Raw genomic sequence first — 12,954 nt, 5'->3', positions numbered from 1 at the left:
CTAGCATGCTTACTTTAAGTGAAGTGTCTGAGTTTTATTTTGCAAATACCTGTGAAGAAAAGAAAGTACAAAGTTCTTCAGTTTAGTAGGAGGAGGTATAATGGAATTGAATAGCAGAAAGTCGAAACCAGATTAATCCGGTCTAGTTGTAACACACATTATTAAACAGGATAAATTACTGCCTGAAGCACCTCCCATTGGATATGATGGATTCTTGATCACTTGCTTGTGGGTTAGAACTACATGTTTTTAGCAAGGGCGATAGTTGCTGATCTGTATATGTTCTGGACTTCAATAAGTAATACATCTGTATGTAGGTCTGTGTCACACTTTGGCTGGAAAGCCAGACAGGTGGTCACAATGATCAGTTCTGCTTTCTGAGTCTGTGCGAGTTGGATCGAGACCACTGGATGCTGTGAGAGTGATGAAACAGTCAATTCTGGTGGTTTTGCTCCTTTTTGTTTTTAGTACTGTCTCTAGCAGGCTGGTGAGCTTTTCTGTTTTGTTGATTCTTTTTTGTCTTTAAAAATTTGCTGATTTTTGGTTCATGATTCAAAACGGAGAAAACAGTCTTAAGTTCTGCCTAGCAATCAATGTGGAGAGGGACATCTATAGTTACAGCAGAGTCTGAGGTGGGAGGGTTGCTTTTGTTTGGGGTTGTTTTTTTTCCAGTAGCTGTGTTTTTTTGTTTGGCTCGTTTGGTTTCCTTGGGTTTTTGGAGGGGTTGTGTTGTGTTTGTTTCTTTAGGAAGACTGAGTCAAGACAATGAAGTTTTACATCCATGCAGGTATCCTGCTAGAGTAAAGAACAGTACAAGTAGAATAGAGAGGAAAATCAACTGATGATCAAGGGTTTTTTTGAAGTTTTTGCTCAGTCTTTTGTGAAATAGGTGAATTTGCATGGGTCATGGAGAGTGAAAGGCTAGGGACCCTCCACCAGTAGGTAGATTTTCCAGATTCATTCCGTACCAGTAGCAACTGGATATTTTTTTTTTCCTATTGACTGTTTACCCATATAAAACAGTTTGTGCTAATTTAGTTTCAAGTAGAGGCATGTTTCCATCACCGCGTCAAACTTCTGCCACGGTTTTTGCAGTAAGCATTGCCCTGTGTTTCCACAGAGAGATGGAGGTCACAGCAGTTGAGTTGCTTGCCTGCCTCTGAATTTGCCTTTTTGGGTCAGAGCAGAGGACACAAGGTAGAGCTGTGCTACAGTGCTGCACCTTGGCAGTGAACCCAAGTTGGCAATTCAGTATTACTTACAGGATTGAAAATAAAATCCATATATGCAATTCAGTGCCTTACAAAAGTGAATAAATTATACCTCTTGTCCCCACAGCAGCAATGCCTGTGTAGAAGTCTCTATCAAAATTGTATTAATGGGAAGACCTTTTGTGGAGAATGAAGTGTTGGGTTTTAATGAAAATGTAGTGTACTTGTTGCCTTTGCAATGTTGTGGCAGAGCTTTGTTTCACTGAGTACGAGGAGCTTCATGAGGATGGTGGAGAAAATGACACTGCCTTCACTTCTGACATGTATTGAGCATGAAATATTTATATAGTACTTCATTGCAAATTGAGTGTTCTGTAGTATATTTGTAAATAATGAATTCTTTATGACGACATCTGTGTCTGTGCATCCTGTGTCACAGAACTGGTTTTCTAAATACACTTTATTATAAGATACCTATCTCTGCTCCCAGGCTGTCCGGTAATAAAGTGCTTTTGTATTCCTGCTATATAGCAGGAATTATCATTTTGAAATGCACGCTGTACTTAGCATTTCCCTTACCTGCACAAAGCAGTGGCAGAACCAGAAACTAGTTCTTCTTAATAATATTTTTTTCAAAAGTACTGTCTTAAAAAAATATATACTCTTCAGGAAAGTTAGAAGAAGCAAATTTAATTTATATGGCACATAAGTCTTCCACTAACTTGACTACACAACACAAAAATCAGACCACTTGCTTATAAAGTCACCAACTTATTATAAAATGAACTTAACACCATATCACCTCACAATAAACAGCACAAAACTTTTACTTAGGTATCCAACTATATGTAATTCACAAGTCAGATTAAAAAAAATTATTATTAAGAAGGACTAGTTTCTGGTTCTGCCACTGCTTTGTGCAGGTGAGGGGAATGCTAAGTACAGTGTGCAGTTCAAAATGATCATACAAGAAATGAGGGATTATTGATGATTGCCTCTTTGGCTCAGTACATGTCTTTGGGGCTAACTTCTTTCCTTGCTTGTCTGTGCAGTTAAAGTAGGACTCATTGGAAAGCTTGATTTGTGTAGGACCCTTTTACAGTGCATTCCCTAACAAGAGACATGCAGAACTTCTCCAGCTCTTTAGGATAGTCTGTGGTAACTCTGAATATAAACTGTGTACCCTCTGCAAAATGTTAATACCACCCTATAAGCATCATGCCTAATTACTTCTTGCATGGGGTTGTGGAAGAGGCTGCTTTACCTGCTCCTGCTTGAGGTCTCTTCTGTGAGCATGCGGAACCTTTTGGTGGCACAGGAGAAGCTGTGACCTTGGGAGAGTGTGGATTCATGGTCCACCAGTGGGTGGCTGAAGGAGTTGACCTTGCCTATGCTGACCCATCCACTCGCATAGCTGTCTGGTGATCCAAGCTACTAAAAAGATCCAGGTTGGAAAAATAATTTTCCTCAAGGAAAAGGCTAATTTGTCACCCATCGCATTTCAGTAACCTGTTTTTCTGGGTGTTCAATGGCAGGATCCTGCTAGCTCAGTGAGGGGGCAGCTAGCTGGGGTCAAGGCTGGGGGGGGAGCTCTGTGGGGCAGATTGGCAGCAGCACCCCAGGCTGGGTCGGAGGTTGGCTGTTTGCTGGCCTGGTGGGTCTGGAGATACCGTTGGAGTGACTGTGGAGGGGACAGCACTGTTAACATCTTAACCACGTTTGTTGAGCCGACATATGTTGGTTAGCATGCCCCATGGATGAGAAAAGTGCCAAGAGGGAAAAATGCTTTTGTTTTGATATGCTAAAAAAAACAAAAAATGCTGTATTTTCTTTTTGAAAGAGGATGGGGAATCTTCCATTAAATTATCTCCTGCACACCCTCCTTTGTCAGTGCATGGTGCCCAGGCAGCTGTGTGCCAGCCTGCTCCCCTGCCATCCTCCCTTCTCCCCTGCATCACTTCTGTTCCCCCTTCCCCCCCTTGTGATTACTCTCAGGAACTTGGTACCAGGTAACAGTTTTGCAGTACTAGTAAGCCTTTTTAATTCCCTCAAAAAGAGAAAGAAGTTAAAGCTGGATGCCTGTCTGCCCTGCGCAGCTGCTGCAGTTGCCTAGCAGCCATGGGAGGCACTGGGAGGAGCAGCTCACCCCTCCTTGAATCATCTGCCAAGAGAAATGAGAAGACAGTTATTGCTGGTTAGGTTCATTAACTTTTTTTTTTTTTTTTTTTTCACACACATTTACCTGCCTCTGCTCAGCAGTTTCTCACAAGCTGTGAAATGGAGTCTCCTGCATTCAAGCAACTCTCGCTGCTCACAAGCTCACAAGAAATAATGCAGTAACTGTTGTGGGCAATTGTGAGGTCTTAGTCCGCAGCATCATAAATGTACTATATGGATGTTTTGCCATCTCTGGAAAGAGTGGAGTTGGTTAGATACTTCTGCTGGCTGGGTCGTGTTTTTTGTACGTTGGCCCCTTACTGAAGTTTTCCATTTTTCGTTGCAGGGTGCTCAGCACTTCTTTGTGCTTTTCCACATAGGCTGTGACAGAGTAGCTCTGTTCAATCTTGCGGTAGCTGGAGATGTCTCCAGCTATCAGCCAAAAGCTGTGACCTCTTCTGGTACCGGGACTGGTAGAAGAGAATGCCTGGCCCTGTGTTGGCCACAGTGGTGCCAAGGTGGTTGAGAACTTGGAGGGAGGATGGCCTGTGACCAGGGAGGTTGAGGTGTGTTTGGGTTACTCTGAGGCTGCACCAGGGAACAGAAACTTCCCCCCCAAAAAAGCAGGTGGCCAAGGATGTCATTAAAACTGCCGCAGTGGTTTTGGTGCACGTGGGGGATGGAGGCATGGGTCTCTGAAAGAAGATGGGTACCAAGATGTCATTTGTAGTCTTCTGCTTTTGCTCTGGAGGGACTTCTGTAAACTTGAGCTGGATCAGAAAGGATTAGAATGGTTCTAACCCCTGGTATATCCAATTAACTGGCTCACTGCGTATCTTGCAGTAGTTTTAAGTGCCAATATAGCATTCTATTTTGGAGCAGGGACTGTCATCAAAGTGATGCAGCTGCGAAGTGTCCAGTGCAGTGGACGCTTGCTTCTTTCTCCGCTAAGAATGTTTCTTCCTGATTTCGGTGTGAGCGAATGATGCAAACAGAGAAGCTGCTGACTGCAACAGTCACACATCAGCCAGTTTCATGTGTCATTATGCTTTTCATTTTAACACAGATTCCTAGATAGCCATGAACTTGGTGTCAGTGGAACAAGCACATGATTTGTATGGAGAAGTATAGCGGGTGGTGCTTGGATTTTCTTTTTAAAAGGCTAATTGTGTTAATTTGCTTGAGACACAATTATCTCAATGGGATTGATTTGTTTAATTAACTCAGGATGCCTGCAGGTTAAATAGTGTGTATAAATAGAGGGACAGTGGGGAATGCATCACTAATGTTTGTATTGCAGAAGGATTGACTCATATGTAAATGAAGTGCTGCAAGCCTGCCAGGGTAACCTAGTTCTGGGGTGGATTCTAGATACAAAAAATCTCTCGTGCTGTCATGCATAACACAGAGCTTGTACTCTCAGGAACAAGCTGATGAAGAATGCACACTGTAGTTTTAATGATGAGAATACCTTGCTGCTGTTGTAAGTACATTGTAAGTGAGCACTTTTGTGAACACTGCAATGCGATGGTGTCTGGACGATTTGGTTTGTGCCAGACCACTGCCATGGCACTGCCCTGCTGCAGCCCAGCAGCTTCTTCAGTGTGTCAACCCTATCGTGAGAAATCAGTGCAGTTTCTTGTTCCAAACATTGCAAAGACCACTTCTGATCAAGGAGCATAACTACTTTCTACCTAGCATGGTTAGGCCGAAGCTTCTATACAAGGCTCTATATGTTCCCTTGTTCCTAGCTTCCTCTGCCTTACTGTGTGGACATACCACTGCACTTCTGCAGAGGATTAGGTGTCCTAATGGACCAGTTCTGCAATCTCTGTGTGTACCGTTTGCCCTACTGTTTGCAGTACTTTAACATTAGACTTAGTTCTAAAGTCCTCAGTTGTGTTCAAGTCCCAAAAGGGAAATTCTGAACCTGTACTGTTAGTTTGGTCCTGTCCCATCCATATCTTATATCCTGCAAATACAGAGAGGACAGGCAGTGTTTGGTATCTTTACCCTACTTAAAATAAATTAGTTGTTATCATTAACTGTTTAAAACCTGAAGTCTTTCTATGAATCTTTCCACATACCACAGTTCTTTTTTAATATCCTTGATAATTTATCCATCTCCTGTTAGTGTGGTTGCTTCTCCATCTTTTTCTGTACAGAAATCTCTCTGTCCCAAATTATTCTTGTCCCCATTTTCTGAACCTTTTACTGCATCTTCTCTCTCAAGAAGAGATCAGATTATAAGAGCTGAACACAGCACTCTGATGGAAAACACACTTCTGATTTATGCTGTGGCACAACTGTGTTGTTAGTCTTATCCTTTAGATAATCATGTGAATGCTTTCGTATTTAAAATGAAAAAAAACAAACTCGGACAACCTTATTTCTAAGTTTTATCTTTGCCTATCTAGCAGTGTTTTTCATTTATTTTCTCAAGACTTGATTCAAATATTGAGTTACTCCAGAACTGTTAAACCCAACAATCAGTTTTGAGTGGTTCACATTTTTCATTCAAATGCACTTTGTTTTTTATTGATCTACAGTGGATTTAATCTGCTCCTTGGCTTGGCCTGGCCTTGCACAGTTCATCTGGAATTCTTTTTAGTCTTCTCTGGTTTTGACGAACTGTAAATCATTTTGTCATCTGTGGATTTTAGCTCTTCAGGTTTTTTGGGGGAAGGAGAGAGGAGGCATTGCCTTCATGTCTTTCCGGTTCATTCAAGAATATCTGAAACATTGCTATGCTGGTATAGAGCTGAGGGCATTCCTCTCTTGACCTTTCTTTTTTTTTTTTTTTCCTTTTTTTTTTTCCTTTATTGAAAGCTATTTATTTTGTTAATATGTATGTTCTGTGTGTCTCTTTCTAAACTGCATAAATGCTCTCCCTTATAAACCTCAATTTTTTCAGTAGTGTAAAAGGATTTTGTCAAGTACTGTTTGCAAGTCCAATTCCCAGCCTTTATAAATCCATAATTATGTTGACAGGCCAAAATACTCATGAATAGCAAAGAGAAAATTAAGGTAGTGTGTTTCTGTTGGAGAAACTAGGCTTGGAAAATTGTATCCTGATAGCAATATTTGAATTATGTGCACCAAGCTTATAGACACTGACACTTGCTCCACACCTTGTTTAAGTTTTGTGTTATATCCTAATCCTTCATTTAGGATCAGCAGAGAATTATATTTCTTTCTTTCACACTATTTCCAGTGACATTAGTTGTCCCGCCCTGTTATTTGGCTATCTGAAGGACAGTTGTGGTTTGGGTTTTGATCAACGTGAGGCAATTTTGATTCTTATAGAATGTGTCTCAGCTCTTCCACCGCTACCTTCTGCTGAAAAGATTCCCTTTCCAAACATGTTATTTGAAGCTAAGACATGTAGATATGTTTTAGACCACTTAACGAAACTACTGAGTCTTGCAAGAAATGTCATACTGCTTCCACCTTGCCATCAGCCCACTGAGTGCTGTCACTCTGTTGTCAAGATAGAGACTTCAAACCTTCTGGTGTTTAATCTAGGAGCTGTTTTACCTTAACTTGTAAATGTTTGTTTCTCCCCTTCCTGGAAAGTGGGGCCTACCAGGCCTTTGACTAGAACTATGTTGACTGAGTAATGCCAGTTTATCTTTTTCACAGAAGTGCTACAGAGGCAAGTGGTAGGGAGTCTTTAGCTTGCGTTAGTGCCCTCCCAACATCTGTGGTTGTTAGGTTTGATTCACTTTTGTGGCAACCTGTTCTGTTTGGGTTAGTGTAAGATGGCAATATCTGAGGATGACTTGAGATCTGTTGAAGGAAACATTGCAAAGAAACTCTCTTAAAGTTTCTTTGAAGCTCAGGAGTTAAGTAATAGCAACTTTTCTTCCCAGGACTCAATTTCTGGCTCGGTTATGCAGAGGGCTTCATTGATGTAAACCAGTTTTGGTTCTGCCTTAAAACCACTGTGGGAAAAGGTCTTTGTACAAGGTTTGGTTTTGTTTGTTTTTTAATCTGTTACAGTATTGAAGTAGTAAATAACTTAATGCTGCAAGAGCTTATTCTTTCCAGTCCATGACTTTCTCTGAGAAAAAGTGCATATGCCTCCTCAGAGGCACTTTTGAAGATGGTGCTACCCAGACATGCAGGGATGCACCCAAACAGCACAGAGTTCAACTTTGAAAGTCCAGGGTGGTGAGGAGTTAAGGATGTGGAGAGGAGGTACCACGCTGGTCTGTTTGGAGATGAACACTGTGTATTTAATTTCAGAAAACATGATGTACTGTGCTTTTGTAATGTACTTATTTTATGTGTTCAGAAGTGTGCTTAGACACATTAAAAAGATACTGTTTTCAGTGCACATTGTTTCTAAATTACAAATCCCTCAAGCAGGAAAGACATAGTGTGCTTTTCTACAAAATTGTAAGAAAGTTTCTTCAAACTCCACAGAACTAGGGCAGTTCTGGGCATTTTGTTCCTCCACGTTGTCTTGAATCGGGAAGACATAGCACTGGGATCATCACATTTAATGACCTCTTAGATTTCGTAAAGGTAGGATCAGAAATTTGTACAGTAGATTATAGTAGATTAGCATGTGCCAGGTAAGGAAAACTAATTACGAAAGACACATTAGGACCTTCAGAGGAAGTTAAATTACAGTAGAAATCCTTATTTCTCTTGAAGTGAACCCTTAGAGGAGTGCAAACTGAGTCATGCATCTGGATGGAGAAGCAGGTTGCACATGCTGCGGGGACTGCTTGGGACAGTCAGTATCAGTATGACAAATAGCAAAGGGGCCTGGAGATGGCCTAAGGATACAGTGATTCAAATTGTGGGTTTATTTTTAAAAAGTCCTCCAGGATGATGTTGTGAAACTGTCAAGAATCCTAGCGATGTGAATGAAAAAACTAGAAAAGATATCAGGTAGAGAAAAAATGCCAGAGAACAAGGATGATCTGGGAAAGATTCAAGCAGAAGGCTTTTGGGGTTTGATATAACAAAGGCTGTATGTTGCTGCTCTTGAAGTAAGCCATGCAAAGCACAAACTGTCTTTCTACTGCAGAAATGCCTTTGTTCCTCTGTGGTATTTTGGAAAGCCACATCTTCAAGTAAAATTGAATTTGGCTTGCTTTTGTCTTTAAAATTGTTGACACTGAATTACCTGCTTATTGAACACATGCTTGCATGCAGTCCATCCAAGATGCCAACAAGGGATAGTATCCTTGAAGGACATTTTTCATATGGTCTTAAAAATAATAACATTCTGAAATGGAAAATGCATTTCTCCATATTATTTTATAAGATTAAAATCGTTTTTTCCCTGTTGCCCTTGCTGAAGTGCAGAAAATAGGTTGACTGAAAGGCTGACTATCAAATGAAATTTGAGCATGTTTTAAATAACTTTTTGCATTGAATCTCTTGGGATTTTTTTATTCCTGTGTTTGCAGAAATGTCAGTGAAATTTGTTAGTCCAAGATTCTACCAGGGTGAAATCTGAAAAATTTATGTATTCATTCCCTTCATCCTCCTTTTTTTGTGTTTGGCTTTTTTTTTTTTTTCCCCAGTTCTGTTTCAAGTTGTGCCTCTTCTCCCTTCCCTTGAGAGCCTTTTCCCAGTGCTACTTGCCCAGATGAGTTTAGACTTGGGGTAGACAAACACATCCACTTCCATCAGCCAGCTGTTGCACTCTGGTGTGTGTGTATGGACTTCTCCTTGCCATAAACCACCTTGTTTGTCACGGCTCATTTGTAGAGACTACAGGAGCTTCTTAGCACTACATAATATTCTGTGTGAGGGGAGGTGGTTACAGTTAGGAATAACTAGTTCATAAAGTAGGACAAAGCTGTTTTTACAAGAAAACTTGCTCTATTTTGCATGTTTCTTTTGAGTGATGACTGAAAAAAAAAATAATCATGATTTTTGCTTTTAATTCTGTGAATTTCTGTAATGTTCAGAAAAAAATGTGAACAAAATTTACAAGATTATTGCAAGATTATGCAATAGTCCCATATCTGTGAGCAGTTCAGTGGAAAAAAAGTCATTGCTACTTGTACTGTCACTTAAATATGATATGAGAGAGAGACACTTCCCTCCCCTGCTTCCTGCCTCCTTTTATGTTCTTTGCAATGTGAATATACTAACATCTATTTGAAAGTTATTTTTGTCACCTAGGCCTTCTCCTTCACATCTACCTCAGAAGCAAGGCGTGCATCTCTGTGGCACGTAGTTTTTTTAATCTGAGGAAGAGCAAGACTTCTTCAGATGGCTGCAAAAGCAGGAATAATTGTTTGCCTGAGAAGATGATGGCATGCATTTGTTTATCTCACCTTTAAGGTGTTTTATAATCACTTTTTCCCACATCCAAAAGGTAATTTCCTAGGAGATACTAGCTAACAGATGCAAATGCTGTGTGAACTATACTCGCATCAGTCACTTTGTGCTACAAGAAAGGAGGAAAACAGATAGTAGTCCTTGTTATGCAGTGTTTTGAGGGCCCTTGACTTGTCCTGAGGCAAATAAACAAAATGGATATATAGAACCGTGGAGAATTTTTTTTTTTCCCTTCTCTCAGCTCCTTACCATTTCTAGTTTTGCATAGATGTGATGGAACTGTTGGTTTTGAGTGTTAAATAATATACATACTTACATAAGGAATGCTCTATCCCGTTTTTCTGGGAGCAGTACTGTGTGTTAGGATGTTGGGTTGGTTTTTTTTTTTCTTCTTTTTTTCCAGACACATGACAGCAGTTTTAAGGGCTGTCGAGATTCTCACAAAATTTCTTCCTTGCGGTGCTGTCCAGTGGAAAAGGCCACCTGCTTGGTGGCTTGTATGTGGTGCAGGAACTGCAGCTTGGGCACTGGCTACGCGCCCTTTGGCTTTTGCTACCGCGGTGGTCTAGTAGCGGCACTTGGGTATGGTGAGCGGTCGTTCTGGTTTAGGTGGCTCTTAAGGGTGGCTTGGTGTGGGTGGGCAGCTCTGCGTGTTTGAGGGGTTTTCAGCGGGGTAGATTTTCAGCTGGGTGGGTGGGTTTGGTGTGTTTTAGTGTTAAATACAATTCCAGAGATGAGTCTCTCATGATTCTCCAGCATAACAGCAGAAAAGTATTGGATCTTTGCTATCTTGCTGTGCAGAAAGTTTTCCCTCCTCTGTGTTTTGTGCTGTTGCACCTGCCTTGTTGCAGCTTGCTTTCTGGTAACCTTGTGAATCTTCATTAGCAATGCTTTTTGTAGCCTGTCTACAAACCAAATGACATCTGGTCCATAAAAAAGCTCATACCGATTAGTTATAAAAAAGGTTGAACTGAAACAGGCTGAGAAAGTTGGGGTTGTTCAGTCTGAAAAAGAGAAGGCTCTGGGGGGACCTCATAGTGGCCTTCCAGTACCTGAAGAGGCCTGTAGGAAAGATGGGGAGGGGCTTTTTACAAGAGCTTGCAGTGAGAGGACAAGGGGTAATGGTTTTAAGCTAAAAGAAGAGAGATTTAGGTTAGAGATCAGGCATAAATTCTTCAGTGTAAGGGTGGTGAGACACTGGAACAGGCTGCCCAGAGATGTGGGGGCTCTATCTCTGGAGGTGTTCAAGGGCAGGTTGGATGGGGCTCCGAGCAGCCTGTTCTAGTGGAAGGTGTCCCTGCCCATGCAGGGGAGTTGGAACTTGATCTTTAAGGTCCCTTCCAACTAAAAAAATTCTATGATTCTGTGAAATTATTGCTGTTGCAGTTTGATAGAAACTGCAAAAGACAGCAGTATCAATAATGGGATTTTTTGAATTGAACTAGGTTTAGGCTTCTGACCAGATCAGCTAATTTCATTAGGCTCCTGACTTCATTAGGCCCCTTTGCAATGAGTAGAGTGAGCCGTCTTTGTTTGTTTGTTTGTTTTTGTGTTTCGGTTTTGTTTGTTTGGGGGTTTTTGTGGGTTTTTTTTTTTTAGGGCAGCTCGGCAGGAACTGTATTACTGAATTTCAACACTCTGGGTCACCTTCTTTTTGGAAACTTTTCCTCCCACCCTCTGCCCTGCCCCCCCCAGCTTTTTTTTTTTTTTTTCATTTTCTTTCTTTCTTTTTTAATGGGTTGTGTAGGAAACCTGAAGAGATGAACCATGCAAGTTGGCAGTGGTATCAGTTGCACAGTTGAACCTAAAGCTGTTAAGTAGGACATCTTTGGAGGGGGGTAATCACTGTATTGGTCTGCAGTGTTGTTTAAATAGTTTATGCAGTGCAAAATACTTTTTACAGCCTTGAAGGAACAACAACAACAACAAAATATATATATATACACCTGCATTCTTGCTTTTCTAAATGCAGTAGGCCTTTCTGAATTGAGTGAGATACGGTATCAGCTTCTGGATCTCCTCACTGTTAAAAATGAAATACAGATTGAAAGTGCCCGTATTCAAATGGGTGGCAGAAAGTACCGCGCATCCTTTACTCCTTTCGCTGAAGCGCGTGCTAGCGTCTGAGCGACTGTTGACAGGCAGATCCCTCCTGTGCCGCTCACAGCTGTTGATAGGCATTTTCTGTGATACTAGAAACTGCTTCGTAACGTTCTGTTGAACTGAAGCCCAAAATGTTCTTGTAGGTTTTTGTTTTCTAAGTGAACTGACAAGCCAGCGAGGATGAGGCAGTTGAGAGCATGTCGGTGTTTGACGCAACCTCGTGAATTTGAAAAAATGGAAAATTTTGCATCTGGCACCATTTGGAAAAGTGCTGTTTAAACCAGACAATTTTTTTTTTTTCCATTTTAAAAATGAAATGAAAAATTGCTGTAGGATTTTTCTGTCATGATGTTACATTTTTGAGTAAAGAGTAACAACTTGGACAGGTATTGTAGCTGGCTAATGGGAGCTTAGTCTGTACAAGGCCGCCACTGTAAGGAAGGGTGGGAGAAATGTGGTGCAGGTTGGTGTGACCCCTTTTACTAATTGAGCAGGTCTACTGTTAATTACTGGAGTTGGTGGTTTATGGCAGTAATCTATAAACTGAGGGGGAGGAGGGTGTGGGTAGTGTAACTCCAACCTGTGCTGTTGTCATCCAAGGAGTGTATCATGCTGTCTGTGAGGGGCTGGGTCTTAATCCTGTCACCAAACTAAATTCAGTAGCAAATTTGAGGGGTTTGCTGCTCGAACATGCAAGGCCATTCCTTGGTGAACCTGCCCTGGTTTCAGCAAGACATTTCAGCCATAGTTGGGAGACCTTAATTGCATGTTGCTTGCTTGTGTACGCTAGTTTCTCCCACACATTTATTTTCCCAGTTGTCTTCTCCACTCCTCCTGTTCCCCTCTGTATGCTACTGTAGCTGTCAAGTACTGCAAAAGAGGCTGCCTGGGCAAGCCCCAGTGTTGCCTCTTAGGGCTGTTCTTCGCTCTGTCTGAGATCAGTAAATGTGGACTTGCTGAGCAGAATAGACAAATTCCTATTTCTGGTGGTTACTTCTTGTTTTTGAGGGTGGAGAGGGTGAATGTAACTTTCTATTTTGATTGAATGTATGTTTAAATTACGAATTAAATGATATCTTAGGAGAAATGTTTATGGAAAAAAGAGCTATTTTAGATACTTCTTTGAGGTAAATGTACTTGTCAAAGAATTTATTATTTGAGTCATGTGGTCTTT

General features: G+C 41.1%; 1 protein-coding gene across 7 annotated transcripts in view; it reads left to right on the top strand.

Moving 5' to 3' along the window:
• The window catches only part of TRERF1 (transcriptional regulating factor 1), a 99,289-nt gene that overhangs the window by 43,233 nt on the left and 43,102 nt on the right, over nucleotides 1-12,954 (top strand). The window lies entirely within an intron of this gene.

Source organism: Apus apus, chromosome 3 (genome assembly GCF_020740795.1).
Source record: "Apus apus isolate bApuApu2 chromosome 3, bApuApu2.pri.cur, whole genome shotgun sequence".
Taxonomy (NCBI): Eukaryota; Metazoa; Chordata; class Aves; order Apodiformes; family Apodidae; genus Apus; species Apus apus.
Note: the sequence above shows the minus strand (reverse complement) of the source record. Positions and strands in the feature narration are given on the sequence as shown.